We start from the raw sequence: 25,964 nt of genomic DNA on the forward strand, positions 1-25,964 counted from the left end.
TATATGATTTTCTTTGGGGTTTGCCGGCTGTGGGGAACTGGGCAGGACATAAACCCCGACAAGCTGGCCTTCATGTTACAGAATAGAGCCCACGTGGATAACTGCATTCACAGAAAGCCTGAGAAAGTTTGGGAAAGAATAGAGTAAGGCATGTTTTCTTGGTAGCAGCAATTCTCAGGTCTGTTCTGCTTGCTAGAGGCAAGCAAGCACTCTCATTTAAGAGAGGCTTCCTCACTCAGCTTTAGCTGCAAAACCTTGCAGCTCTTTTAAGAGGTTCTGCCACAAAATACTTAAATGGTGTTGATAAAAGCTATTTTTCAGCAGTAGCAGAAAATGCAGGCTAAAGGTAAAGTCGAAAGGAAATAAAGAAAGAAAGATAGATATAGAGAAAGAAAGAAAGAAAGAAAGAAAGAAAGAAAGAAAGAAAGAAAAAAAGAAAAGTTGGGTGTGGTAGTACATACCTTTAACCCCAATGCCTGGGAGGCAGAGGCAGAAAGATCTCTGTGAGTTCAAGGTGTGGTGGCAGACACCTTTAATCCCAGCACTGGGGAGGCAGAGACAGATGGATCTCTGTGAGTTCAAGGATAGCCTGGTCTACAGAGGGAGTTCCAGGACAAAAATACACAGAGTACTTGTCTCAAAAAGCCAAAAGTTTAAAGTAAAAATAAAGGAAATACAGGTTAAAGTAAAGCTACATAAAGATGGAAAATACACAAAGAAGCTTGATACTTTATGCTATTAAGCTCTCTTTGAATTGTTTGGATGCTGAGGAATGAGCAACAGCTGCTAAAAGATATTTGCTTATAAATGCTGCTGAATTAATCCAAGATACATATTTTGAAAATACCTTGGCTTCAAAATTGAAGTCAAAAGGTATGTTACTTTGGAGAAGAGGATTTGCTTTTGTTTCCACGGGAAATGAGAGGCTGTGGATTCATTCTGAGCTAAGAAAAATCAGGTTTGATCAAGGAAGACCATCTGTGAAATCTCCAAGAGGAACAGATGGCCTGGTTGTTTAAGTTCTACATCCAGAACAGATTCAAGACTGCTGCCTGAGATGATCAGGACTCACAGGATACTCCAGTCAGGACTTGATGATAATTCTAAATTTTCTTTAGGTCTCCATAAGATTATCAGTGTCCCCAACCAGCCGGAAGTAGCCAGGAATACTACACCCACATTCGTAACAAATGGACTATGCATATTTTTCTTTGTTTAAAAAAAAAAAAGAGAAAGAGGGAAGTGCTGCGGGAGAATTGTATGTATTCTGTCAATCATGTTTTAAATAAACGCTGATTGGCCAGGCAGGAAGCAGAGGCATGGCCATGAGAACAGGAGGATTCTGGGAAGCAGGAAGCTCCCTCCTCAGTTCTACCCAGATCACCAAAGAAGCAAGACGTTAATTGCCTGGCTGAGAAAGGTACTGAGCCATGTGGCTAACATAGATAAGAATACTATGTTAATATAAGCTACAAGAACTGGGCAGGACACAAACTCCAACAAGCTGGCCTTCATGTTACAGGCGAGTGAAGGAGTGAGCCATGTGTTGTCTGGGTTACCTAGGCTGCTTCAGTGAAGCCAAGGGCGACATGGGGTGACAAGCCAGCCAACTTGTCACTTCACTCTTCCCAGCAGATAAGGACATAAATGGGTAGATGGTGGTAAGGGCAGCTGAGGGAAGTCAGCTGATTAGAAAATGGGAGTCAGCAGGATGGAGGAGATAAACAAAACGTCTCAGGCGACCATGCTTCAGGTCTAAGCAGCTCGAAGTCGGCTGCCAACAAGCAGAGCTCTACAAGGCGCAAGGGAAGCCTCTCTTTGTGTTTCTGGGTGGATATGGAACAGGAGCTGGGGGGGGGGGACAGTGGGCTGCAGACTCAAACTACGAACTGCTAGTATGTGTTTGGCTTAAGGCTTCACCCCAGCCCTGACACCCATACATCCAAGGAGTCTTGAATGCTTGAGTGGAAAGCTCCATCGCAAGGCCCCTCCCCTGGGAGTTGCCACAGTCCAGACTCCACCTTCAAAAAAGCCCACCAAGGGTGACCCCCTCCCCAGAGAGGGTCAAGACCACTCCCACAGGCTATTTAAACTGTCCCCCAGAGAAGGAGCACATGGTTTTCAAGTCTTACTCCCAGTCTCCGTCCCTGGGGGTCCTGGAAGGCCATCCTGGAGCGCCGGCATCCATTATACCTGGGCTTTTTCTAATTCGGTTTGATTTGGATTATTGTGTCGGCGGAGAGGTTTGTTGGGATGTAAAAACTTTTCAGCATGTAATGAGACTGTGCTGGGTCTTTCAGGCTGGCGCCTGGATCACTCTCCAGTGGCTTTCCTGAATATAAGATCTTGCATTCTCCAGTAGCTCCATCCCCTCCCTGCCCCTTCCCTGGATAAGGCTGGATGCCTCAGGAGCACCCATGCACCCTCCTATCCCTGAGGCCAAGAGCTGACTGATGGCAGTAACCCCTGCAGCGTCCCCCACCATTGCGGGTCCAGGAAGTGGCAAGCAAATCCTGATACTGTAACTTTAAGTGGGTGAAACCTCCCCCACCCTGAGTTGACTACCACTAGGCCCTTCAAAAAGGAAATGAAATAGGGCTAGGTTGTGGGAGCCACTACTCTAACTGCTGATAATGTGAAAGTAAAAACCCGTCTGCCACGAGAACAGGAACAAACGGGCCTTCCCTGAAACAGATGTGGCCCAAGTCAAGGCCCTGATCCTATTCTCATCGCTGCTGACCCTCTGTGACTTTAAAAGTAAGTGGAGAAGCCAGAGAAATGCAGAGCCATGGGGGAGGACACAGTGTGGGGACACAACCACTGACCTTCCTGTCTTCATTCCTCAGGGAGTCCCGTGGTGTGGATGCAAGTCCAAATGGAGGCCCCCAAACTCCCACCCCTCTCCCTCTCAGTTCGCTGTGGGTCTCAGGAACCAACTTCATCTCTGTGGTAACAATGAGCTGAGGATTTGTTGATTTGGGGAAGTTTAGGGTAAGGGGTAGGATATGCCAGCCAAGAGTGTCATGTAACAGGTAGGCACTGAGGAATACAGGAAGAACCTGGAGGCCAGGTTCACTTTGATATTTTAAGTATGTTAGTTTTTACTACAGCAGCAGCCTGCGTCTGCCTCCAAAGCAGGTAAGCCAGGACCCAGGTGCCTTTCCATGTCAGCTATGCGACATATACACCCCTCAAAAGTGCCTGCCAGGCACAGCTTGCTCTTTTGCCTCCTCTTTCCGCGCTTGGCTCCTCTTTCCTTTCTTGCCTCTTCTTCCCTCCCCTGCCTCTTCTCCTCTCTTGCCTCTCTTCTTCTCTTTGTCTCTCTGTCTGTCTGTCTGACTCTCACATGTCCCCATCCTGACATAGCCTTTCACTCCCAGCTTCCTCCCTCCCCCAACAAACCTCTTGCACTAACTCTGTTGCTCAAGGCCTGGCGTACCTTGGCAGGGCCCACCGATAGGTAGATTTCTTTTTCATACATCTTTACAAAGTAGACACCTCAGCCGTTTGTCTGTTTGAAACCTTACATCCCAGCCTTTTTGCTGATAATCGATAAAGATAAGGGTTGATGAAATCTTCTATACAACTACTTCCTGTTTGCACTGAGGCGTCATTGTTGGGGATGGGGATCAGGAAAGCTGGGGTGCTGGCCCTGTCCTGGAAGAGCAGACTGTTTGACTAGCAGCTGTTGAGGTTCTGCAGGACCATGTGGGGTTAGGTGACTATTGATGTCTCCTCAAGCTCTCAGCTTACTCTTCCCCTTGGGACATCCCTCTTGATAGGTTTGTTGTCTGCCTTGGGATATTTCATTGATCCAGTGCTCTCTGGGAGGCTGTCCTGGTCAGAAGCATGAGAGTGGGAGCCATTTTGAGACCTTGTTCATTTTCTGGAAAGACATAAGTATGATCTCACCTTGATATTAGAGGAACATCAGGCCCTTTCCATTGATTAGTTTCTAGAGGGTGTTTTTTTTTTCTTATACATTAGGCTGTGTCTGGCTCTGGGGAAGCAGAAAAAGCATGATCTTTCAAAGTGAAGTCTGAAAGTTAGCAGAGCTGAATGTAGCATAGTATGTGGGGATTTGGGTGGGTATATAAAACCACTTTTTATTTTTTAAAATTTGCCAAGTAAGTATTTCAAATTATTGTTTCACATAGCTTCATCTTGTAGATAGTAAGGGATTTTAGTAAGATGATCAATATTTCATAAATTGCCGAAGTCTTCAAAGAGTTTTTTAGTATAAGCAAGGCCATTATCAATTTTTAGTTGTAATAGCAATCCTAAAAAGAAATGCATAAATGTGTATTTGACAAAGTCAAATTCTAGATATGGCACAATGGTGTTTTCCTGGAGCCACCAGGGCCCCATGCCACACCTGGAGCCGTGCTCAGTCAGAGACTAGCTAGGGAGAGGCACTGTTTGCCTGTAGTGAAGCCCAGCACAGATCTCTATACACCTGACAGCAGAGACAGACACAGACAGCTGTAGTTTCAGATGTCAGGCTGATTTGAGAACCTTACTACTAATTACGACTGCAAGTGTGAAATAGTGTATAAAATAATGCCTTTAATAGAGGATGGGCTCTCATGAGCCTCCTCTAACTTCCTGCCTTGCCTGGGTCTGGGTCACATATTAGACCAAGGACAAGCACAAAAGTAAAAAAATGAAAAGTCCACTTGATTAACAATGATCATTAACTTTTAAAGATTTAAACCTAAGGCTATGTGGTGATTTGAAAGAAAATGTCCCACAAAGGAAGTAGTACTAGTAGTAGGTATGGCCTTGTGTGAAGAAGTGTGTCATTGTAGGGGTAGCTTGAAGTCTCTTTTGCTCAGGCTTCCCTCAGTGTGACTGTCAGTCAACTTCCTTTTGCCTGCAGGATGTAGGACTCTCAGGGTCATGCCCCCTCCACTCAATGATGATAATGGACTGAGCCTCTGCAACTGTAAGTAAGCTCGCTCAATTAAATGTTGTCCTTATAAGAGTATCCGCGGTCGTGGTGTCTCTTCACAGCAATAGTAACTCTAACTAAGACAGGTTATAAGATTTAGGATCTTTAAAATTAAAATAATTTCAATTTTGAACTCAAGAAGACTCTTCTATAAGGTAACAGCATACTCAGAAGTACCTATAAATAATCACATAAAATTCAGAAGGAGAAAACAATTGCGTTTTCTCATGTAAGCATGAAAGTATATAACCAGCTGGGCAGTAGAGGTGACCGACTTTAAAACCAGCATTTGAGAGGCATAGGCAGATGGAGCTCTATGAGTTCAAGGCCAGCCTGGTCTGCAAAGGGAGTTCTAGGACAGCCAGGTCTACAGAGAGAAACCCTGTCTTGAAGAGGATAGAAAGAAAGAAAGGGAAAGAATAAGACTGTATCCAGCTGATGCTGTAAACAAATTAAAAGTGTGAATAGTACCAAAGCACAGCAGTTCTTGGAGGAAGGGCTGAGAGTGAGGTGCTACCACCGTCTGTAGGCAGTCGATGAAACGAATTCTCAGGCAGTACCAGAAACAATTTAAGGTGAAAACTTTGAAAGAATCTAACTCCTATTGATTGCACTTTGGGTTTAACTCCTTTTGGCCTCCAAGGGAATTTGACAAACATGTAATAGTGTTTGCATTCCTTGAACCTCTGAGGGGAAAAAAACTTTTCTGATTCCAGTTTGCCGTTATTTTGCCTTTTAAACCTACCCCAAGACTGTCTAACTGTTATTTTGAACTATTTGTTATGATGTACAAAAGTATGAACTTAGTAGTAAATGACGCTGTAGTAGTCATAACACAAAGGAATCTGGGTAGTTGGGATGCTCTGTGCCTGAAAGGCCTGAATTGAAAAAACCTGTTTTTGATGTAAAGGACAGGATACAAGTCCTTAGTTTGCCACTGCTGAGAGCACACCCATGAAAGGATGTGTAAGCTGACCAGGCATTTATAGTCTCAAAACAGACAAGACTGTTTGCAGCAGCCTCCTGCTGGCATTAACAATGCTGTTCCTGGCTTTCCTCCTGGGCCAACTCATCCTGCTCTCTAGAGACAGAGGACCCAGCAGTTCAGTATTAATGACCTGTCTGAATAAGATTGGATGCTTTTTATCCCTTTATTTTCAAGGCAAGGATTCTCAGCTGAAGGAGAGAGCACACTAAACCTTTCTTCCATTTCTCCCTCAAGTTGCTCTTGAACCATCCATTCCAACTCTTTGTTTGCTGTACTCCATCTTTGAGGACTTCATTCCAAATGTTTCCATCCTTCCATTCCACTCTTTCTATATGCACAATCATTTCTGTCAAGTTAGGAAGAATGGGGAGGGTACAATCTCTTTTTGTGGAGCATGTATATAAAAAGGAGCCATCTGTAAAATCATGTAACCAATCTCTACAGGATTTTTAGTGATAATTTTAAGCAATACCCATGAGCCATTTTCAAAATATCTTAATTGGGGATCTTTTGGATACTGATTATCTATAGATCGGAGGAACATGCTATTCCATCTGCTGATTATTATCACTGGGGAACAAATAATCAACATGCATTTTGTTTGGTGGCACAGTTATTTCTATAGGCTTTTTACCAGTGAGTTGCTTAAGATCTGTCTTTCCCATCATTATTAAGTCTGTAATTTCTTGTAAGTAAGGAATTACAAATTTACATAAGGGAGAATTGTGAATTGTATACATTTCTACACCTTGTTGGTACATAACTTCAGCAGGTGAAGAGGCAGAAAAAAGGATAAGTGATTGCTAAGTGAGGAACTAATTCAATGAACTACCCCTTTAGCAGCAGCATTGTTTAATAAGCCAGGAACCCGCTCTGCTTCAGGTATTATTTTTCTTATGGGATTGAACTGAGATTTCCCAGAAAGCCACTTAGGGAGCAGAGCCAAATCCTTCACAGCTATAGGCAGATAAGGACGTTCCATATTGACATGGCCCAAAAGTTGTCATGAGTAACCGAGGGCACACCGTTTGGGAACTTTTAAGCTGAAAAAATGGCAGTGAAGTTGTTGTTGAGTAATAATATACTCTAAACAATTACAAGGTGGTCGCTTTGTACGAGATGAGGAGCTATGACTAAATTTTGCTCATTCGTTTAGTTAAAATGAAAGTTCATCACTCATTTCAGTATTGATTAGACAAGCAGGAGGGGAGAATGCACCCATATGATGACTGACCAAAACTCAGGAAATGTAATCAGCCCAGGCTTATGTGTTTTGTGTCCTAGTTTCAACTGTCTACTAGAAATTGGTCCCATTAATTTTTTGCCCTATGAAGGGACCATTCATCAGTCCCTATTGTGTTAATCTGTCTGTGAGGGAAAACAAACAAGAAACAAATAAATAAACAAAAATTAACCTCTGATACAGCTAAGTCATATTTCAAGGGGCAGAGGAGATCCCCACACACCTGCTAGCTCTGCATCTTGGACCCAGGTGTTGGATCTGGGAGCATCAGCTGCAGGGGAGAGCATCATCTAAGAAGTGTGTGAGCAGCTGTGTGTTGGTGTCATCAGGGCATCTAAAGTCAGAAGTTTTTAAGAAGTCCCTAAGGAGAAAAATTAGGAGGAGTATATGGACTTTGGTTGGGAAGAAATGACCAGATGTTTGCTTGCCTAGGTAGGGCAGTGCCAAAAGATAAAAGAGCAATTCTACCTAAGTCTAGATAGCTTAATAAGGGCGTTTATTGGGCTTACTTAAGGAGCACAAATAATCTCCGAACAACCACATCAACAAATGGGCTCCACAAACAACTTCCCTATAGCTGCATAAATGGAGTTCTCCCTGCTCCAGCTGCCACCTTCTGCATGTTCCCGCCCCTCCAGACACCGCAAGAAGCTGGAGCAGACCTGCAGAGAACTGGAAAAGGTTCAGGGTGGAGGCAGCTGAATTCCAGGGGAGGATCTAATGGCCCTCCCTCACCTGTTATTCCACAGGCAAAAGTCTAGAGACTGCCTGGCATCACAGCGGCTCTGATGAAGACGGTCATGGCCCTGTTCCACATCAGCAATTCGAGTTCTCAGTTCTCTTGACTTTAGATGTTGTTCTCTCTGATCCAGTTTAAGAGAACAAAATCTCTTGTTGTTTTCTTCTGCTTTTATCCTGAAGGGAAGTAAAGTCAGGGAACAGAAAAGGTCTTGTACACACACACACACACACACACACACACACACACACATACACACACACACACACACACACACACGCAGGACTGGGTGGGTAAAGGGGGCAGTGAGAGTGAGAGAATGGTAGACAACAGTGGGGTGAATATGGTCCGTATGCATTGCATATGTGTATTTCTGACACCGTAAATAAGAAGAAATTAAACCCTTCCTGGAGCAAAAGCAGGAGGCATGACCCAGTGCTTCATCTTTGAAGCTGTGTACACAAAAAAGTCAAGACTGCGAGGAGGCTCTTCCTGTGTGTCTGTCAAAACTGAAATTTTAACTCAATTTTGTTAGTATTTATGCAGCAAGACCATTTTGCATGAAAATGTAGATTTCTCACCTTTCCTAGAAAATGAATGGTTTAAAACATATGAAGACAAATCGGACATGATTCTGAGAACAATGAAAGGGTGAAAGAGATTAAGAAAAGATGAATTCCTTCTTTCAAAAGATGTTGATTTCAGGCTTCATTTCCATAGCAACTTTGTGTTCTGTGAAAGTGCATGCTTCTTTATTTCTTTTTTCTTGTTAATATTGATTTTTTTTTAAAAAAAAGGATCTTTTCTCATTTTATATACCTATCCCAGTTCCACTCCCTCCCCTCCTTCTGCTCCCCCACCCCCACCCCTGCCACCACCACCACACAGCCCCGTGCCCACTCCCCAAAGAGAGTAAGGCTTCCCAAGGGGAGTCACTTTGAGGCAGAACCGAGACCCTTCCCTCTATATCTAGGCTGAGCAAGGCCTCCCTCTGTAGAGAGCTGCGTGGAGCCGCGCCTTTAAGATGGCACCGGCTGCCACCCTCCACGAGCCCGAAAGTGAGCACTCTCTGTGATAAACTACTCCTTTTATGGTGATGGCCCGTGACCTGCTATGATCGTGTGTCACTTGCATATGCTTGAGCCTATGGGCGATGTCCATGTGGCACTTCGGGATAGGCGACCATAGCCTATATAAGGGCTGGGAGAGGTCTGCCCTGAAAGAGGAGAGAAGTGGGAGAGAAGTGAGAGAGAAGCAAAGGTCCTGAATAAACTGCGCCCAAGAAGAGCTTCGTGGTCGCATCGTCATTGTTGGTTTGAGGCGATTCGCGTCAAGTGGTGGCCCAGACAGGGAGAAGCCACTTCCTCTCCCTGGAGCCCAGAACTTGTAGCAGTCAGGGGTGCACAAGTAAGTCCTCAAGGTAAGTTTGGGGGATCTGCGAAAAAAGCAGGATTAATGACCTCGTCCAGAGCGGGGATCAGTGACCATGTCCAGAGTGGGGCTAGAGTTTCGCGAGCTGTCAGACTGAAGCGGTTTTGCGAGCTGTCAGACTGAGGCAGCTTCGCGAGCTGTCAGACGAATCGAAAACTGAGAGTAGCGAGTAATAGAAGGGAGATAGTTCGATTATGGGCACTTATTCTTCGCACCCATTTTTTTTGGCTCTTAATGAGCTACTTAGATCTAAGAATCTGAAAATAAGAAAAGGCACATTGGACAGGTTTTTAAATGAATGTGATACAGTGGCTCCCTGGTTTGCAGTCTTAGGCAATATTAGTGTAGCGTCTTGGGAAAAACTGGGACGTGATCTTGATTTTGCTGCAGAACAGGGTACACTAAAAAAGGGGGTTAGGCCGATTTGGAGGCTAGTACGAGGGTCCCTGGAAGATCAAAGGTGTAGTAAAGCTATGGAGCACGGTCAGGCTGCTTTAGAAAAATTACAGGAAGAGAGATCTGAGCGAGCGGGGTCAGAAAAAGCCCAGTCAGATACGGGGTTAGACAAGAAGGAAATGGGAAAGGCACCCAAGAAAGGACAGGCAAGACTGTACCCTACTCTGTCAGAGTTAGAGGATTCAGATACCAACATCTGGATGGAGTCAGAGGAAGATGAGGAGGAAGAAGAAGAGGATATGACTCCCCTAGAATCTCTTCGACAGTCTATGTATCAGATGAAGATCAGGAAAAAGGCCAGGGAGAAAGAAAATTCAGGACAAAATAAAGAAGGAAGGCGAAGCTTAACCCCTTCGGCTCCGCCTCCGTATCCGGAAGTGGTTGGCGCTGAAGGAGGAATGACTTTCAACCCGGAAGTGTGGAGGAAAGTAAGGACAGGGATGTTGACAGTTTTTCCAGTATTTCAAGACCAGAAAGGTAATAGATATCATGAGCCGTTAGATTTCAAAACTGTTAAGGCCTTAGCAGAGTCCGTTCGGACTTACGGCATTTCTGCTGCCTTTACAGTGGCTCAAGTGGAAGCCTTACACAGATATGCAATGACTCCAGCAGATTGGACGAACCTTGCAAGAGCTTGTCTTCCCCGTGGTCAATATCTAGATTGGAAAGCATTTTTCATTGAATTTGCCAATGTTCAGGCAGCAAGGAATTTAGCTGCTGGGGATGCTCAAGCATCTTGGGATGCAGATATGCTATTGGGGCAGGGCAGATTTGCTGCTCAACAAAATGGATATCCCCCCCAGGTGTGCGATCAAATTAATACTCTTGCCACTCACACATGGAAATCTCTGCCCAATAAAGGGGAAGTTATTGGCAATTTAACTAAGATCACACAGGGACCCGTAGAGCCTTTCTCTGATTTTGTAGCTAGAATGATGGAGGCAGCAGGTAAAATATTTGGGGATCCTGCTTTGCCCTTTGTTAAGCAATTAGTGTATGAGCAGTGTAATAAGGAATGTAGGGCTGCAATTAACCCGCATAGGAGCAGAGGGCTAGAGTATTGGATGAAAGCATGCAGAGAGATTGGAGGTCCTTTGACGAATGCGGTCTTAGCAGCTGCTGTCTTGAGATTAGGAAAAGGCAGAGAGAATTCAGGAGCCTGCTTTGCTTGTGGCCAAACAGGCCATCTAAAGCGTAACTGCCCCCGAAGATCTAGCCCTCGACAGGGCACCCAAGGGCCACAAACAGCCCAGCAGCTAAAACCAGCAATATGTCCTTAATGTAAATAGGGAAAACATTGGGCGAATGAATGTCCATCGGTGAAGGACATTAATGGACAGCCCCTCGGTCCCATGTCAAAAAACGGGCAATGGAGCCCCCGCCTTCAGGGCCCACAAATATATAGGAAAATGGAGGAGCAGGAGCAGGAAGTGAGCCATGAGCAATGGCCAACAATCAGGCACCCCAAGAACCAAAAAGGGCCACTGAAGGTTCAGTGGGGTCGGACCTCCATGCCACCGCCAGACTCGTATTAACACCCCAAATGGGAGTCCAGGTAGTGGATTCTGATTTTGCAGGTCCTCTACAGCCAGGTACAGTAGGACTGTTAATTGGAAGATCATCCACAACTCTGGGAGGCCTAAGAGTTCATCCTGGCATAATTGACCCTGATTACACAGGCATTGTAAAGATCATGGTGGAATCGCCAAAAGGCATTACAGCAATTTCCCCAGGTGATAGAATAGCTCAGCTAGTAATACTACCCAGTCTACATGAACAACATCCTGCTAAGAAGAAGGACAGAGGAGAGAAAGTATTTGGTTCTTCAGGAACTGACTTGACATTTCTATCCTTAGATTTGGACCAAAGACCTACCTTACAGTTGACAGTTAATGGCACAAAATTTACAGGCCTATTGGACACAGGAGCAGATAAGAGCATTATAGCCAGCAAAGATTGGCCAAAAGGATGGCCTATTCAGAATTCGTCTCACACCTTGCAGGGATTAGGATATGCTAATGCCCCTAACATCAGTACTAACCTGTTAAACTGGCAAGATTCGGAAGGGCATTCAGGAATCATCCAACCTTATGTTCTTTAGCTCCCTGTATCTCTATGGGGAAGGGACTTAATGAGGGAAATGGGCTATAAATTGAGCAATGAATATTCAGAGAAGGCGCAATTCTTTATGAAAGATATGGGATGTCATCCAAATTTTGGACTGGGGAAATTTCTACGAGGTCGCAAGGATCCTATCACACCACAACCTAGAAAGCCCAGACAAGGGCTGGGTTTTTCCTAGGGGCCACTGAGGAAGGTATCCCCATTTCCTGGAAATCGGATGTGCCAGTATGGGTTCCTCAGTGGCCACTTTCTTCTGAAAAACTGCTTGCAGCCCATCAGTTAGTTCAAGAACAACTAGACAATGGACATATAATACCTTCTCTTTCCCCATGGAACACACCCATTTTTGTTATCAAGAAAAAATCTGGAAAATGGAGATTATTGCATGATCTCAGAGCCATTAATGAAAGGATGAATATGATGGGACCAGTTCAACATGGTCTCTCTTTATTATCCGCTCTTCCTATAATTGGCCAATAATTGTAGTGGATATTAAGGATTGTTTTTTCTCTATACCCTTATGTGGCAAAGACAGTGAACACTTTGCATTTACTTTACCATCAGTGAACCATGAAGAGCCTGACAAAAGATATCAGTGGGTTGTCCTGCCTCAGGGAATGGCCAATAGTCCCACAATGTGTCAGCTATTTGTAGCTTCTGCATTAAGACCCCTGAGGACTCGTTTCCCAAGTTTGAAATGCCTCCATTACATGGACGATATTCTTTTATGTGCCAAGGAAGAGTCCATGTTACAAGAAGCCTATGGTGTCTTAGTAGACCTGTTGCAGAGAAAAGGGCTCTGCATATAGCCCCAGAAAAGGTACAACAAGATAAGATGATTAATTATTTGGCATCTAAAGTGACACATAATCAAATTGTTCCGCAAAAGGTGGAAATTAGAAAGGACCATTTACGTACTTTGAATGATTTTCAAAAATTATTAGGAGATATAAACTGGATAAGAGGCAGCTTAGGTATGACTAATGATGAATTAAGACCTCTATATGAGATCCTGTCGGGGGATGCAGCCCTGGACTCCCCAAGTACTTGACTGACGAGGCCAGACAAGCACTTGCTTTGGTAAAAGAAAGGCTATCCAAAACGTTCTTAAAAAGAGTAAAATCTGTGGAGAATATCACACTGTGTATTCTACCTACAAATTTACAACCTACAGGTATATTATGGCAAGAGGGACCACTGCTGTGGATCCATCTTAAAATTTCCCCTGCTAAATCTATAGAACATTATCCCACTGCTATGGCTATACTTGCTCACCAGGGTGTCTTAACCTGTTTACAACATTTTGGATGCCCGCCTAAGATGTTGCTAGTCCCATATGATAATGCTCAAATGAAAGTGTTATGTGCCACCATCGATGATTGGGCCATCTTGCGTTGCTCTTATTCCGGATACATTGATTGTCATTTTCCTAAGCATCCTCTCCTGTCATTCTTTAAAGTACACCCTGTAATTTTCCCTAAAATAACTGCTTCGCAGCCTATACCAGGGGCCAGTGTTATATTTACAGATGGATCCAAAAACAGTTGTGGAGTCTACATGGTGGATTCTGTAGAGCCTGTTACACACCAATTTTCCCCAGGAACCCCCCAACATGTGGAATTAGCTATAGTAGTAGAGGTCTTTAAGGCCTGTTCCTTTGCATTTAATTTGATTTCTGATTCGGCTTATGTAGTTAATGCTTTAAAACATCTTGAATGTGCTGGACCTTTAAAAGCATCAAGTTCAGTACATGCATTATTTGTCCAACTACAGTGCCTTTTATGGCAGAGAAAACATCCCTTTTTTGTGCAACATTTTGTGTATATTCGAGCACATACAGGTTTGCCAGGCCCTCTAGCTGCTGGCAATGACAAGGTTGATCAGTGTACCAGACAAGAATGGGTGTTTCTTGCCTCTGCCCTGCAGAGGGCTCATGACTTTCATAAAGAATTTCATGTTAACGCAAAGACCCTACAACAAAAATTTGCCATTTCCCATGCTGATGCATGCAAGGTGGTTGTGGATTTTCCACAATGTGTCATATATCATCATCCTCAAACTTTGGGGGTCAACCCGCATGGATTGCTCCCCCTTAAACTGTGGCAAATGGATGTCACTCATATTTCAGAATTTGGCAAACTGAAGTATGTTCATGTTTCTGTGGATACTTATTCTGGTATCATGCATGCCACTCCCATGACAGGGGAAAAGGAGAACAATGTGATTGCCCACTGTTTAGAAGCATGGGCAACATGGGGCAAACCCCAACAGTTAAAAACAGATAATGGCCCTGCCTATACTGGTAAACAGTTTACATCGTTTCGCCAACGTATGGGTGTTCACCTTGTACATGGACTGCCTTATAATCCACAAGGCCAAGGCTTTGTGGAGCATGCCCATTACTCCTTGAAGGAAATGCTTCAAAAACAAAAAGGGGGAATAGGTCATCAGCAGACCCCCAGGAGTAGACTTTCTTTGGCCTTATTTACCTTGAATTTTTTTAAATTCGGATAATTCCAACCAGTCTTCAGCAGACAGACATGCTTGTCCAAATAGCCAACCTAAAGGTCTAGTGAAATGGAAAGACATTCTGACAGGGGTCTGGTATGGCCCTGATCCCGTGCTGGCATGGGCACGAGGTTCTGTTTGTGTTTTTCCACAGGATCATTTGGACCCTATTTGGGTACTGGAACACTTGGTGAGAAAAGTACAGGTGCAGAGGAACGACAAGCAAGATGAAGCCTCAGACTGTGATCCTACTGATGGTGATGGTCCTGATGTCCCTGTTGTTGATCCAGGCCAATGAACAAATCTTGTGGGCCATAGCAAAAGCATGACCAATTCCTATACCTGTTCATTCTATGTCAAAAGTTTTAAAATACTTGGCCCTGGTTTCAATGGATTCTTTCTAATGAAAGAGGGGCCTTTTCATCCCTAGAGCCTTTTGCTGCCCTTCGTAATTTGACTGTTTGGCTACTTAACATCTCTGCCAGCAGAGATACAAAGGGCATTCTTTCAAATGTTACTGTATGACTAATATTACCAATGACACAGAGGATGTGATCTAGTGTAATTCATCTAATGCAACTTGCCTCGCAAGTCAATGCTGGAATGGTACTTATAACACGGCTGTGGTGATGAGAGTTCCCACATATGTTCCCATCCCGGTCAGAGTTGATACCGGTACCTTCCCGATCACTCATTTGCTCAGAACAAAATGAGACTTTGGGATAACAGCAGCCCTAGTCTCCACAATTGCTGTATCTGCTGCAGCTGCCACGACAGCTGCTGTTGCCATGGCTGCAACAACTCAGATTGCAGAGACAGTTAATGAAATCGTGGAGAGAAAAGCCTCCACAATGACCACTCTGAAATCCATTGATGGTCATTTAAAAGCTGACATTTTGACAGTAAACCAAAGAGTAGATCTCTTACAAGAGCAAGTGGATGATTTAGTGACTTTAACCAGTGTAGGATGTATTCATTCCCTCTCATCTTCATGTATTACTTCCAGATTGGCTGAGAATTTTTACAAGGAATGGTACCCTGAGCCGGCAGCTGAGCACACACCTCCAGGGAAAATGGAGCAAGGAGTTCGAGAACCTGACGGACACCTTGAACAACCAGATCATTTCCCTGAATGCCACACGGCTGGAACTACCTTCTGCTGATGCTTTTCTTAACATGCTGAGACAAACTTTTAGTTACTTTAAGGAGTGGGGGGGAATAGGAGCCCTGACAGGTCTAATGGTGCTTGCCTCCTTGGTGTGTCTGTGGTACATATGCTGCATACGGACCTCACAGCATCGCAATGCAGCTATGATCATCCAGGCTTTTACGGCCATTGAAGCAGGACAGTCTCCCCAAATATGGCTAGCTAAAAGATTGTTGACACAGGTTGCGAGGCTTGTGCACTGCACTTGAGAGCTTGTAATGTTGGTCTCAAGAAGAGCAAGTATGATTGCATGTGGGTTGGTGCTTGATCTCCCACCTCTGCACAAAAGGCACCCGGCGGATCTGGTGTTTTTCTGGGTGGACACCACCTGGCTAGACATCAGTATATTGCTCCTAATTTTTTTGACAGAGATCAGACCTCTACTCTTACCTGTTGCTTGTGTGAAAACAAAAAAGGGGGAACTGTAGAGAGCTGCGTGGAGCAGCGCCTTTAAGATGGCGCCGGCTGCCACCCTGAAAGTGAGCACTCTCTGTGATAAACAACTCCTTTTATGGTGATGGCCTGTGACCTGCTATGATCGTGTGTCGCTTGCATATGCTTGAGCCTATGGGCGATGTCCACGTGGCACTCCGGGATAGGCGACCATAGCCTATATAAGGGCTGGGAGAGGTCTGCTCTGAAACAGAGAGAAACAGGAGAGAAGTGAGAGAGAAGCAAAGGTCCTGAATAAACTGCACGCAAGAAGAGCTCCGTGGTCGCATCGTCATTGCTGGTTCGAGGCGGTTCGCGACATCCTTCCAAAAAGAATTAGCTCCAAGATGACAGATCAAGAACTAGGGATAAATCTTGGTCCCATTGCCAGTGGCCCCAAAGACTGCCCAAGCCACACAATTGTCCCCCACACTCAGCAGGTTCTACCGCTATCAATCTAGAGTCAGTGAGATCTCACTAGCTCACTATGTTTCTATGGGGATCCCCATTATGTCCATGACCCCTTTGTTCATATTATCACTCCTCCCTCTCTTGGGGATCCCCATTATGTCCATGACCCCTTTGCTCATATTATCACTCCTCCCTCTCTTGGACTGGTCTTCGGAAGATCAACCCAATGCTTAGTTGTGGATCTCTTCCATCAGTTGCTGGATGAAAGTTCTATGACAAAACTTAAGGTAGTCATCAGTCTGATTACAGGGGAAGGCCAGTTAAGGTACCTTGTTCACTATTGCTTAGGGTCTTAACTGGGGTCATTCCTGTGGATTCTTGAGAATTTCCTAGTGCCAGGGGTCTCACTAGCCCCATAATGGTTCCCTCAAGCAATATATCTCTTTCCTTGCTCGTCCTTTCTGTCCTTCCCCCTTCTTGTCCATCCCATTCCCTCATGTTCTCCCCATCTCTTCACTTCTCCCCTTCTCTTTTACCCCTCCTCTTCTGTCCTCCCTTCTCCTACCCCCTCCCAATTATCTCAGATGATCTTGTTTAATTCCTAATCCCAGGGGGATCCATGAATGTCTCTCATAGAGTTCTTTATAACCTAGCTTCTCTGGGGTCATGAACTATAGGCTGGTTATCCTTTGTTTTACATCTACTATCCACTCGTGAGTGAGTACATACCATGTTTGTCTTTCTGGGTTTGGATTACCTCACTCAGGGTGGTTCCATCCATTTGCATATAAATTTCAAGTTGGCATTGATTTTTACCACTGAGTAGTACTCCACTGTGTAAATATACCACATTTTCTCTATCCATTCTTCAATTGAGGGGCACCAAGATTGCTTTCATGTTCTGACTTTTACAAATAATGCTGCTATGAACATAGTTGAAAAAATGTCCTTGTGGTATGAGTGTGCATCTTTTGAGTATATGCCCAAGAGTGGTATTGCTGAGTCTTGAGGAAGATTGATTTCCAGTTTTCTGAGAAGTCATCATACTGACCTCCAGAGTAGTTGTACAATTTTGCACTTCCACCAGCAATGGAAGAGTGTTCCTCTTAACTCTGTATCCTTTCCAGCATAAGCTGTCAGTGTAAGATGGTATCTCAGAGTCATTTTTTGCATTTCCCTTATGGCTAAGGATGTTGAACAATTCCTTAAGTATCTTTCGGCCATTTGAGATTACTATTGAGTATTTTCTATTTAGATCTACACTCCACTTTTTGATTGTATTATTTGGTAATTTGATGTGTAGTTTCTTTAATTATTTATATATTTTGGAGATCAGTCCTCTGTCCGATGTGAGGTTAGTGAAGATCTTTTTCCATCCTGTAGATTTATGTCAACTTCTTTGCCATCCCCTCAACCTTTACACATACTGAAAGGAGTTAAGCTGTAACATACATCTAGTGTCCAAAGAGAAAACAAAGACACGTGCCTACGTGACTATAACCAAAACAAGACAGAGTCGGCCCTCCACATGGAATCCCAGCATCTGGGAGGCAGAGAAAGAGAATTATGAGTTGCAGGCTGACCTATGGAAAAAGTCCTAGGCCAATTCCTAATATCTGCATCAAAAACTCCCAAGGTAGGAGGGGAAGCAATCATGAGTGTAATCACTGGAGCACAGTTCAGAAGAGCGCTCCTCTCCCTGAATCTACAGGTTATTAAGGGATGCTGTGAGGAGAGGAGATTTCCTTCAGTGGTGGAGCCTCTGGGAAATTTGCCTATGCACTTGTTATTCACCTTAATTAAACTAATTAGGATACACAGAGGCATGTGAGCACACACACATGCCCACACACGTGTGCGCGTGCACATACACACACACACAGAGAAAAGTAGAAGGAGGATCAATTGGAAGTGAAGGGGACACATAACAGAGTAATGAGAGGAGGGTGGAGACTAGAGAGAGCTCAGAGGTGTAAATACTTGCTGCTCTTCCCGAGGACTTGAGTTGTTACCAGCAGTCATGTTTTCTGACTCACAATGACTGTAACTCCAGTTCCAAGGGATCTGACACCCAACTTTGACATCCATAGGCACCTTCACACATGTGTCAGAACACACACGAACACATAATAAAAATAAATCTTAACAAAAACATTAGAGGATTGGGCATAGTGACACACGCCTTTAATCCTAATACTTGGGAGACAGAGGCAAATGAATATTTGAGTTTGAGACCATCTTGGTCTAGAAAGTAAGTCCCATGTCAGGCAATGTTATGTAGTGAGTCTTTTCTAAAAATGAAATAAAATAAAAGCAAAACAAAAGTCTTAGGGCTGGTGGGGTGGTTCAGTGATAAAGGTTTTTGCTGCCAAGCCTGATGACCTGAGTTCAGTCTCTTGAGACCCACATGGTGGAATGAGGGAAATGGCTCTCTAACGTTGTCCCCAGAGCTCCACATATGTGCCATGAAATGTGTGCTGCCACAAACACACACATAAATAAATAGATGAAATAAATTTTTAATAAAAAGAGAGATGGAAGAGGAAAGAAAAATAAAATTAAGAAAATTGCTATCATCAACAGATTTGAATTTCTCTCTTTTACCAAGGTATCCAGCATTTTGACTTATAATCGTATCATTAATTTTGAAGAGTCATAAGAAACCGTGTTTTTAAGAGCACCATATTTTATGAGGTTCATACATTTTTGCATCTATGTTACTACATGAAGCTGTTATTTCTTAATTTTGTCTTATGACCTCAATCCAGTTTATGGATATACCATGATTCACTTAACCACTGTATTGTTGGTATAAAAATTTGATATAGAAGAACACATCTCTAATCCTAGCATTCAGAAGGTAGAGGCAGGTGGAGCTCTGATTTTTGTGGCTATCTTGAACTACATGGTGTTAGACCCTAAATTCAGGGTCTAATTATTCAGGTGGGCTATCCCCTCTACTCAATGACCAATCCAGGAGATGCAACAGCAAGAGGTTTTATTGAGAGTCCTGAAAAGCTAGCATTCAGGGTTTATATAGAGCAAAACCATAGAATTATCATAAGCATATTTGGCTAACAATGATTGTTCTAACCGAGGACACAAAGAGACAGGGTTTGGGGACTTTCCATGAGCTCATTTTTCTAGTGTGTGTTGGGGGGTATTTTTCTTTTCTGGAAAAATCACAGGATATCCTCTGACCATATCTGAAAGAAACCACAGGATACCCTCTAACCATATCTGAATGTCCCATCTCTTCTAGGGACAGTTAGAAGTTCCTGGTTCCCACAGGCCCTAAATTAATTTCTTTATTCCCCCATTTCTTTATGTCATAGTTTTAATCTTAAAACTTAGGGTTCCTCCTGAAGAAAATCATATAGTTATCCTCCTGGATATTAGAAGTAGACAAGATTTCCAGGCAAACTTGGGTGCACGGGGGGTAGGGGGGTGGAAGTAAAGGGAGATGGTTAGGGAGAGGGGAGAGGGGGAGGATTGGGGATGGCTTGGGGGAATGGGGGGAGGGAGGAAGGATGGTTATGGGAGCAGGGAAGTTTATATCTCAACTAAGGGAGCCATTTTAGGGTTTGCAAGAAACTTGATTCTGGAGGGGTTCCCAGACCCAAGGAGAGGTCCCCAGATTGTTCCCTGGGCAGCAGAGGAGAGGGTGCCTGGACTGGCCTTGGCCCATAACCATACTGATGAATATTTTGCATGTCACCACAGAACCTTCATCTGGTGAAGGATGGAGATAGAGACAGAGATACATATTGGAACACTGGACTTAACTCCCTAGGTCCAAATGAGAAGCAGAGGAAGGGAGAACGTGAGCAAGGAAGGCAGAACCAGAGGGAACCTTCATCCGACGATGGATGGAGATAGAGACAGAGACCCACATTGGAGCACTGGACTGAGCCCCCAAGGTCCAAATGAAGAGCAGAAGGAGGGAAAACATGAGAAAGGAAATCAGGCCCGTGAAGGGTGCGTTCACCCTCTGATACAAGGGGACTGATCGAATGAGAGCTCACCAAGGCCAGCTGGACTGGGACTGAACGAGCATGCGATCAAACAGGATTCTCTGAATGTGGCTAACATGGGGGCTGACTGAGAAGCCATTGACAATGGCACTGGGTCTTGTTTCGTCTGCATGTACTGACTTTTTGGGATCCTGGTCTGTTTGGATGCTCACCTTCCTGGACCTGGAGGGAGCGGGGAGGAACTTGGACTTCCCACAGGGCAGGAAACCCTGACTGCTCTTGGGACTGGTGAGGGAGGAGGAGAGGGAGTGGGGGGAGCGGGAGGGTATTGGGAGGAGGGGAGGAAGTGGAAATTCTTTAAATAAATAAATAAGAAAAAAAAGACATATATTATATATAATAAAATGAAGAGAAATTACTCATAAAAAAAAACCTTAGGGTTCCTCTCGTTGTTTCAGGCCCTGGTATTATTGGGTGAGAACCAAAGCCTGTGTGATGGATAGCCTCTCCTTGATGAATTGCAAAAGCCAGTTGAGGACACAGGGTCCAAGGGTGAGTATAAGCAAGAGGACAATCAGGGGTCCCATTATGGTGGATATCAGGGTAGTCATCTAGGGGGATTTATTAAACCATCCTTCAAACCAACTTTGTTGTGCTTCCTGATCCTTCTGGCATTGGTTAAGCCTCTCCCTCAGTTTGGTCATTGAGTCTCAAACTATATCTGAATGATCTGCATAAAAATAACATTCTTCTCCTAATGCAGCATGTAACCCCTTCTGTTTTAGGAATAGCATATCAAGTCCTCTCCTATTTTGCAGGACTACATCTGATAGGGAGGTTAGGGATTTTTCTAACATAGTGATTGACTGTTCTATGGCCTTTAAGTCGGTATCAATGGCCATTCATAGTTCGTCTATCTGTTGTCCTCCCTGTATCATTGCGGCCGTTCCAGTTCCAACTCTAGCAGCTACCCCCAGTCCCAGCATTACTGCTAGTGTCAGAGAGACTGATTCTCTCTTGGACCTGGTGCGTCCCTCATATATTTCTTCAAGGGTCGTGCTGGGGTAATACAGAATTCTGGGTGTAATCTGGACCATGACACAGTTGTCACCTGAGTTGTTCAACACTTGTGCTGAGATACAGGGGGTTAATCCTGTGCTGCATGCCCACCATGTGCCCTTTTCTGGGTGGAGGTAGTATACCCCAGAGGATAGAAAGTGTCTTATTACAGAGAGTCTGCTGACTAGCAGGTACTGCCCATATACAGGTACCCTGGCTTCTGACTTGGGGCAAGGTGAGAAAGTGTATAACAGATTGAGTGCATAGGGAGACATTAGTGGTATTAGTAAAATTCCTCAAGACTGCTAGTCCTTCATAGTAAGGGGGATTGGTTAGCTAAGCATAGCCAGCAAGTGTCAGTAGCATCTGGGTTGGTGCTGTTAAGGGCCAAGAAGGCCCCTTTGACCAGATTTAGGAGTCTATCCCCTGTGTGAGGAGCTGGGGTCGTTAGGGGTGGCCCTGAGGTATGAGCAGTGATATTTGTCTGCTGCACCGGTGCCCGTGGGCCTTCTTTCTTTTGAGAGCTTCCTTGTTCGGATAGCACAGAGTTTGGTCCCACTGATTGGGTAGGGGAGCTTTCAATTTTTAGTTTTATGGTGAAAGTTGCTCCCAAATCCTTTTTGGTTAGTCTGTTTGGGAAATTCCAATGCAAGCCCCAAGTCCTTCCTCTAGACCAGTCTGTCATTGTGGATGTCTGTTGCTCCCTGGATGTAAGAGTAATGTTTAGGGGCAAACAGATGGCAGTAGTTTTGCAGGCTCCCAAGTCTGTCTGGGAGCACAACCCGGTAGCAAGAAGCTTTTACAGACAGTAATCCAGTCCCATGAAGAACTGGGCTTCCAGTAAGCCTTGCCTGTAGTCTCACATCCCCCAGCTGCACAGTACCAACTTTCTATCCCTCCGCACCCCCAGGCGGTGTTTCAGTCTCGTCCATCTCTGGGGCAGATATAGAATTATAATTTTCCCAAATGGCATCTGGCCTCTGGACTGCCACATCCAAATCTCCCCCCAGGGGACGTCCTTTTGCCAGTGTCCACTTGTAATTCTGAGGCTAAATAGTTTGGGATGTCCCAAGTGTCAGTTCCTACTGCTAGTTGGCAGAAATTGGGGAGAAGGGTAGGCCACCATGTGCCGGGGGGTGCAAGCCTATAATGGACCATATGACCTCTCCCGCCTGAGAGTGGACCTGCCAGGTAAGCTGTCTAGGAGCATGAGGGCTTTCTCCCAGGGTTTTACAGACTAAAAGCATTAAGAATGGGAGTAGGATCATAAGGTTTACATATTTCACATGAGTCTTAGCTTTAGGGGGTTTTGAGTGCATTGGAGTCTCCATGTGTCGACGTCCTCCATTTTCTAGGGTGGGGCTGACTTCACGTGTGAGGCGTGGACCCAAGCTGTGATGCCATCGACCTTCAGTGCCATGGGGGTAGTTAAAAGCATAGTATAGGGTCCCTTCCAGCAAGGCTCCAAGGTTTTAGACTGGTGTCTTCTGATGTAAACGGAGTCCCCGATTTTGAAGGGGTGTGGGCAGGCCAGAGGTCCCTTTTCATGATATGCAGCAGCTAGGAGTCTCCAGATCTGCTCCTGAACAGCCTGAAGTGCTTGTAGGTGGGCCTGCAGGGTTGAGGTATTGGCATTAGCAGAAATATCATAATCAAAAAATAAAGTGGCAGGGGGAGGTCCTCCATAGAGGATCTCAAATGGGGTGAGGCCATGTCATGCAGAAGTATTTCTTGCCCTGAAGAGGGCCATGGATAGGAGTTGAACCCTGTCTTTAGTGCCAATATCAATTGCTAATTTAGTTAAGGTCTCTTTAATGGTTTTATTCATTCTTTCTACCTGTCCTGAACTCTGGGGTCTGTATGCACAATGTAATTTCCAATCAATCCCCAGTAGCTTGGCCACAAGCTGACTTACCTGGGAGACAAAAGCAAGTCCATTGTTGGACCCTATTACCTTAGGTAGTCCAAACCGGGGAAAAATTTCTTCCAATATCTTCTTGACCACCACCTGGGTGGTCTCCTTTTTGGTTGGGAAGGTTTCAACCCATCCAGAAAAGTTGTCTATGAACACTAAAAGATATTTGTTACCATATATGCCGGGTTTTATCTCTGTGAAATCTATTTCTCAGTAAGTGCCTGACCGGTGTCCCCTTGCCCTGATGTTTTCGGGTAGTTTGAGTCTACCAGCATTGACCTTGGCACATGGAATGCAGTTATCAACAGTTTTCTATATCATGGAATCAACATTAGGTATATAGAAGAGCTCCTCTCGTGATAGTAAGGTAGTCATATTTTTCTTTCCCAAATGAATCAGTTTATATAGGTAAGTCACTAGATTCTTGGCATCCCTTTGGGGTAGGATCAGTTTATTTTGATATCTCCATCCCTTCGTCTCAGGATCATAATTGGCACCCAACTGTTGAGCAATGTCCAAGTCCATATCAGAATAATTGAGCCGAGGGGATTTAGGTCGGGGGCTGTCGGTATCAGCTTGCAGAGGCAGTTCCCAGGGACCCAAAGCCACTTTTCTAGCTGTTTCATCTGCCAGGAGGTTTCCTTTAGCAATGGGTCCTTCATTTTTGATGGTCTGGGCAATGTATTATACTCAGTCTCTTTGGCAGGAACAATGCCTGCAGTAAGGCCAGAATCTCTGCCTTGTTTTTAATTTCTTATCCCCCAGACATCAGTAATCCCCTTCTGCGATATATTTCCCCGTGGATGTGAGCAGTAGCAGAAGCATAGCAGCTATTGGTATAAATATTGGCTTCCTTTCCTGCCACCTTCTTCAGTGCCTGGGTGAGGGCAATAAGCTCAGCTTGCTGACAGATGTTCCTGGGCTAATGCACTGACCCAAATGATGGTTGTCCCATCCACCACTGCTGCCCCTGCCTTCTGCTCACCATCCAGGAGAAAACTGCTCCCATCAGTGAACCAGGTGACTGTCTGCATCCAGCAGGAGTTGGTCAAAAAGGTCTCTGCAGGTCCCGTGCACCTCCACCAATATCTGCTGGCAGTTATGGGGTGTACTCTTCTCTGAGTCTGGGTCTGGGAGGAGTGTGGCTGGGTTGATAGCGACTGCTGGCCCAAATCGTACTCTTTTGGGGTCAAGGAGCATGGACTGATAATGAGTCATTCGAGCATTAGAGAGTCAGAGGTCTGGGGGCTGGTGGACAACAGTCTCTACTGCATGTGGGACAGTCACTGTCAAGGTCTGGCCCAGAGTTAGTTTGTTAGAGTCCCTTATTAGAATGGCTATCGCCGCTATCTTCTGGAGGCAAGGTGACCACCCAGTCACCACATTGTCCAGCTTCTTCGAGAGGTATGCCACTGGCCTCTTCCAGGGCCCTAGTCTCTGAGTCAGGACCCCTTTTGCTATCCTTTGACTCTCATCAACGTACAGCTTGAACGGTTTGGTCACGTCTGGAAGACCCAAGGCAGAGGCTGTCAATAGGGCTTTCTTAATTTGATCAAAAGCCTCCTGCTGTTCTTCCCCCCATTTGAAATGGGATCCTTACTTAGTCAAGGGGTATAATTGGGTGGCCAGTTCAGCAAAACCTGGTATTTATAGTCTACAGAACCCAGTGCTCCCAGAAATCCCCGCATTTGGCAAGGATTCTTAGGCGGGGGTGTTAAAGCCACTGCCTGTTTTCTTGCCTCCGTCAGCCAATGCTGGCCATCCTCTAGTAAATAACCAAGATAGGTCACTCTTGGTTGGCAAATTTGAGCTTTCTTGGCCGAGGCTCTATACCCCAATGTCCCCAGTTTCTCTAATAGGGCCCCGGTACCTTGCTTATAGTCTTGTTCAGTTGTGGCAGCCAATATCAGATCATCTATATACTGCAGGAACATCAAGTTAGGATGTTGTACTCAAAATTCAGCCAGGTCCTGATGCAAGGATTTATTGACGAGGGTGGGGGAGTTCTTAAACCCTGTGGCAACCTGGTCCAGGTTAACTGTCCCGAGAGTCCAGATTCTGGGTCTTTCCATTTGAAGGCAAACAGGGGCTGGCTCTGAGGGCTCAATCTCAGGCAGAAAAAAAAATCTTTTAAATAAAGCACTATATACCAGGTATGCGAGGGTGGCAGAGCACTTAAAAGGTTGTATGGGTTGGGTATAGTAGGGTGAATATCTTCTGTCCTCTAGTTAACCTCTCAGAGGTCCTGTACAGGGTGTAGTCCCCGGTGCCAGGCCTCTTTACTGGCAATAAGGGAGTGTTCCACGGTGAGCAGCAAGGTCTTAAAATGCCCAATTTAAGAAGCTTCTATGTGTGGGGTTGGATCCCCTTAAATGCTTCCTCAGACATAGAATATTGTTTGACCAAGATTGGGGTGGCAGTTGGCTTAAGGTTAATGATGATGGGCAGTTGGTTCATAGCTAGCCCTATGCCTCCTGTTTCTGCCCAAGCCTGTGGGTACTTCTCAAGTCATTTTTGACTGTCAGG

General features: G+C 44.8%; 1 long non-coding RNA gene across 2 annotated transcripts; it reads left to right on the top strand.

Annotated features, from left to right (window-relative positions):
* The first annotated feature begins 2,364 nt into the window (after positions 1 to 2,364).
* LOC148123112 (uncharacterized) lies at positions 2,365 to 16,354 on the top strand. 2 transcript variants are annotated; one of them, XR_015737274.1, is made up of 4 exons: positions 2,365 to 2,757; positions 2,847 to 2,949; positions 4,880 to 14,697; positions 15,447 to 16,354. It is a non-coding gene; the product is annotated as an uncharacterized LOC148123112 (long non-coding RNA). The 2 variants fall into 2 exon arrangements; XR_015737273.1 differs by having other exon boundaries at positions 2,558 to 2,757; positions 4,880 to 16,354.
* Positions 16,355 to 25,964: the final 9,610 nt, after the last annotated feature.

This window comes from Myodes glareolus, chromosome 2 (assembly GCF_982192425.1).
Source record: "Myodes glareolus chromosome 2, mMyoGla1.1, whole genome shotgun sequence".
Classification (NCBI taxonomy): domain Eukaryota; kingdom Metazoa; phylum Chordata; class Mammalia; order Rodentia; family Cricetidae; genus Myodes; species Myodes glareolus.